The sequence below is a fragment of the Suncus etruscus genome, chromosome 13, assembly GCF_024139225.1.
Source record: "Suncus etruscus isolate mSunEtr1 chromosome 13, mSunEtr1.pri.cur, whole genome shotgun sequence".
Classification (NCBI taxonomy): domain Eukaryota; kingdom Metazoa; phylum Chordata; class Mammalia; order Eulipotyphla; family Soricidae; genus Suncus; species Suncus etruscus.
This window is the reverse complement of record NC_064860.1, coordinates 51,352,457-51,358,456: the sequence shown is the minus strand read 5'-3', so window position 1 is coordinate 51,358,456 and position 6,000 is coordinate 51,352,457.

Sequence of the window (6,000 nt, the reverse complement as noted above, 5' to 3'; positions counted from 1 at the left end):
ACAGAGAGAGAGAGAGAGAGAGAGAGAGACAGAGACAGAGACAGAGAGAGACAGAGACAGAGAGACAGAGAGAAACAGAGAGAGAGACACAGAGAGAGAGAGAGAGAGAGAGAGAGAGAGAGAAAGAGAAAGAGAGAGAGAGAGAGAATGTCACCCCAGATTTGGACTTGGGAGGGATCTGGTGACATTGGTTGCAGGAAATTTGTATTGGTGAAGGATGTTGTACATTGTATGACTGAAATACCACTATGAACAACTTTTTAGCTGTGTATATCATGGTGATTCAATTAAGTAATTTATTTATATATTTAAAAAAAGAACTGCAAAAAAATAAATAAGAAAACACTTAAGAAAGTTGTCGCAATAGGGTTCATTGCATCTGGTTAAAAAAAAGATGGAAATAGGAAACGAAGCTAAGTATAACTTAGAATTCTGCCATGACAATGGTAACATATAGATACATTAACTTTCAGTCTTCTCCTTTATACATATTTAATATTCTTCTGATTATATCCACAATTGCATTTTGTATTTTTTTAAAATTAGAATCCTAACATTTTCTATATGATTAAAAATATTCATGATTAAAGCCATACTTGAATAGGAATAACATTTTCCCATGTTGGCCCTTTTGGTTAATTTGGTAGTTGGCATTTTCAATTTTTAGAAAAAATATTATTGATTATGTTATTAGTTTTTTATTTTTACAAAATGAAAATATAGTTATATTTATTTTTATTTTTACATATATGGAAATATACAGATCCCACATGAGTGTTTGCTAAGTTTAAATAAGTGGTTACATTCAAGGAACCATGAATCCAATAAAACAGAAAACATTTACTCCAATTATTTTAATTATTTTATCTGGAATTATTTTAATAACTCAAGTGATGAATATCTAACGGCAGCTTGTATGTTTAAGTCATTTACGTAGGCTTTGTTCCAACAAGTGAAATAGTATGTTTCTCATTTTATATCATTTTTTAAAAAGTACTTTAATCATATCTTTATTCAATGTTTCACTTAATTCCATTCATTTTGTTTCAGCACTAATTGCTGACATTTTGTTTGTTCCTTTTTTTGATTTAAAAAAATTCTTTTTTTAAACACTGTGGTTTACAAGATTTTTCATTAGACTGTTATTTTTTCCTCAGTTATAAAGTTGTTCACTATTGAGTTTCAGTCATATAGTGTACAACACCCTTCACCAGTGCACATTTCCGGTCCTCTCTGCTCGACCCCCTTTTCTACTCTTTCCTCTGCCTGGCTTACAGGCAGACATTCTCTTTCTCTTTCTCTTTCTTTCACTCTCTCTCCCTTCTTTATTTTCTCATTTTAGATACCATTGTTTGCAATATTGTTACATATCATTTTATCTCTTTTCAGCATCCAGTTCTTGTCCAGAGTAATCATGTCCAACAAACATTGTCATAGTGATCCTTTCTCTACCCTAACGACATTCCCTTGCTCTTTGTGACAAACTTTCTACCATGGAATGGTCCTCCTGGATCTCCTTTCTATTGTCTCTGGACATTATTAACAAAATATCTTTTTAATATTCCACAAATGAGTGCAATTATCTTGTCTATCCCTCTTCCTCTGACTCATTAAGCTCAAACTTTATGCCATTTTAATCAAATTTATTATTATTTTTAACAAAATGCTTTCCAAAGAGTTGAATCAATGCTCTTTCCCACTAAGTAATAGAGAATGCCAGTCCTCTTTCTGTGACCTTCTAAGCACTTTTGGACTAGACCCCTGGCACAAAAGCTGCTTTATTTCTTGCTGAAACCAAACTGTGAATCTGTCATGTCTATGCCTTTCTTGATCCATGATAACTCCATGTGTGTGACTGCTCATATATGTAGGTGCAAGTCAAGCCAAACGAAACCAAACTAACCAAACAATATCAAACCAAATCAATCCAATTCAATCTAATCCAAACCAAACCAAACCAAATCAAACCAAACTAATTCAAACCAAACCAAACCAAACCAAAACCAACCCAACCCAACCCAACCAAAACAAACTCAACCCCAACGCAGTTTTCAGTCTCCTGATGACACTTGCCAAAAGCAACTATCCCAATAGCATTGATTGTCACTGGTTCACTTACTCATGCCAGTAGCCATCCTGTCTTCCCATGACCTTCTTTGATCCAGTGAATGGAGTCAGTTCCTGTCTGAACTGTTTTCCTTTCACTCTCCTCTTCTCATTACCATTACAACTATATACCACTCTATCCCTTTATGACCACTCGCTTACACAAATGTATTTGGTTCCTTTCTCTCTACATACTCTGTTTGACCCAGGGTCATTGTTAGAACTGTCATCTAAAATTCTGTGCTTTTTTTTTTTATCAATTTTACTCAAGATATATTAGTTATCACTCAACCTTTAATCTTTCTCAATTGCTTTCACAAGATATATGTTCCAGCTAGATGAACCTGCTTGCTATCCTTATTCTGAATTAATTCTCAATTGTTCTCTGCCTTATAAGCTCGATGGTTCTGTTGTGCCTTCTTCTGATTTAAATTTCTAAATATTATCTTTCTTTTGATATCTAGCTTATAAGTATAAATTTAAAGTATTTTTTATCATTCTCTCCAGGAAAATAATCTTTGTTCTGATATTTTTTATACTTTTCCATTGATATTATTTTTTATATCCAATTAAAATAATTAATTAAGCATCCTACTTGTTTTAAATAGAAATTTTCCCAAGGATCAATTTCATGTTCTAAATTTTACACAGGTACACAGATTTTCAATGTCTTGCATATAGCAAAAACATTATTTTTTAAGTTTTTTTTTTGTGGGGCCACACCCTGTGATGCTCAGGGGTTAATCCTGGCTATGCACTCAAAAATCGCTCCTGGCTTGGGGGACCAAGCTTGGGGAATGACGGGGGATCCAACAAAGGTCCATCATAGATCGACTGAATGCAAGGCAAATGCTCTACCACTGTCCTATCACTCCAGCCCCCATTTTTTAGTTTTGTTGAAATATAATTCACATATAAAATAATGAAATACTTAAGATGTGTAGTATGGTTCTTCTGAGGAAACTGAGGACCTGAAGGGAGCCCTGTCCTGTGCTTCTCTGTCTTTCCTGAATTCTTGAAGCTCTCCTCAGAGCCCTGGGAAGTGAACCCCCAAAAACTGTCACCTAGAGGCCCCAGAAGAGTGCTCTGCTTTGCTTCACAGCCGCACACTCTTCTAACCAATAAACCCCACCACAACACACAGTAAAAACCACACTACTAGAGTGACAATGGGGAAAAATCACAGGCAAACACCATGCACAGAGAATGAAGACGATAGCTTGGGTGACCTAAAAAAATTCCAACCATCTGAATAACCTTTCGGATAAGGAGCTTAAAATAGAAATATGGAAGATGTTTGTAGAATTCGAAGAAAGCATAGATCGATCTGAACAGAACACAAAGACAGAAATCAGAAAACTTCAAACTGAAATAGCAGATCTGAAAAACACAGTAGCTCAATTGAAAACCTCAGTGGATGGCCTCAACAGCAGAGTAACAGCAGCTGAAAACAGAATTAAAGTACTGGAAGATGAGATGCAAAAAAACTTAACACAGCAGAAGAAACAGGAAAAAAAACTTAGGTCAAATGATCAGACAATGGAAAAAGTGCTCAAGGAATGCGAACAGATGAAAATAGAAGTCTTTGATAAACTCAACAGCAGCAACATAAGAATCATTGGAGGCCCAGGTAGGAGATCTACAGGAAGAATCAATTGTCAAAGACATCATCAAAGAGATACTCCCGGAGTTAAATACTACATGCAATCAAATCCTGCATGCCCGAAGAGTACCAGCTAAAAGAACCCCCCCCCCAAAAAAAAAACAACCCAAGACACATCCTTGTTACAAAGACAAATTCCACAGATAGAGAAAGAATATTGAAAGCAGCAAAATCAAAAAGGGAAATTACATTCAAAGGAACATCCCTAAGACTTACCGCAGACATGTCACAAGAACTCTCAAGATCAGAAAACAGTGGAGATATTGTGACAAGACTGAATAAAATGAATGCCTCACCAAGAATATTGCACCCAGCCCAACACACATTCAGGTTTGAAGGAAGGATACAAAGCTTCATAGATAAACAGCAGCTCAGAAACTTCACAGATGAAAAACCAGCCATAAAGAAAAAACTGACAGGTCTAGTCTAAGACAAGAGAAACCAACAAACACAGCAAACTTATCTGCAAAGATGACATTAAGTCCTATGACAATCATCTCCCTCAATGTCAATGGACTAAATTCATCAATTAAAAAACACAGAATGGCAAAATGGTCAAAAAGATGAATTCAACCTTCTGCTGCCTAGAGGAAACACACCTGAATAGTCAGAACAAACATAGACTCAAAATCAAAGGCTGGAGGAAAATCATCCAAGTAAACAACACCCTTAAAAAAGCTGGGGTGATTATATACTCAGAAAAGTGGTAAGGGACAAAGATGGACACTATGTACTAATCAGGGGATATGTGCAACAGGAAGAAATCAGAATATTAAACATATACACACCCAATGAGAGACCAGCAAATTATCTAATACACTTACTGACAACTGTGAAAGAAGACATGAATAACAGCACAATAATTGGGGGAGACCTCAACACGGCCCTATCAACACTTGATAGGTCAACCAGACTGAAACCCAACAAAAACATACTAGCCCTGAAAAGAATAATGGAAGAAAGAGGACTAGTAGATATATATAGGACACTCCATCCCAAAAAACCTGGATACACATTCTTCTCCATTGTACATGGATCATTCTCCAGGATAGACTACGTGTGACACATAAAACATACCTCCATAAAATCAAGAGGATAGAAATCTTGCAGGCTACCTTTGCTGACCACAAGGCTCTGAAATTAGATGTGAACTACAAAGGCACACAAAAGAAAAACTTTAACAATTGAAAATTAAACATCCTGCTACTGAACAATCAATGGGTCTGAGATGAAATCAAATAGGAAATCAAAACTTTCTTGGAAAAAAATGGCAATGAAGACACAAATTGCCAGAATCTAGACACAACAAAAGCGGCCCTGAGAGGAAAATTTATAGCTCTACAAGCACACGTCAGGATGGAAGAAGGGGCATACCTGAATAACTTAATGACGCAGCTCATAAAATTAAAAAATGACCAACAAAAGGAACCAAAAATAGGGAGACAGAAGGAAATAGCAAAGCTGAAAGCAGAAATCAATGAAGTGGAAAACCAAAAAACAATCTGAAAGATAACAAAAGCAGAAGTGGGTTCTTTGAAAAAATAAACAAGATTGATAGACCATTGGCAAAAGTTACAAAGAAAGAGAGTGAAAAACCTGATAACCCGTATTAAAAATGAAAAGGGGGAGATTAAGACAGATACTGCAGAGATCCAAAGGGTAATCAGAGACTACTTTGAGAAACTTTATGCTACTAAAAATGAGAACCTAGAAGAAATGGAAAAATTCTTGGACACTTATAACCTTCCACAATTAAGTAAGGAGGATGTAGCATATATAAACACCCCTATCACTACTGAGAAAATTGAAACTGTAATCAAACATCTGCCCAAAAAGAAAAGCCCAGGCCCAATGGATTTCCTAATGAATTTTTTCAAATCTTTCAAGAGGAGCTACTACCAATCCTAGCCAAGCTTCTCCATGAAATTGAAAAAATGGGAACACTCCCAAACAGCTTTTATGAAGCCAACACCACCTTGATACCAAAACCAGACAGAGATGCTGCCAAAAAAGAAAATTACAGACCAATATCCCTGATGAATACACATGCAAAGATCTTCAACAAAATCCTGGCAAATAGGATCCAATGCATCATCAAGAAGATCATACAGTATGACCAAGTAGGTTTTATCTGAGGAATGCAAGGACGGTTTAACATCCATAAATCTATCAACATCATACACAACATCAACAAAAAGAAAAAGAAAAATCAAATGATCATATCAGTAGAT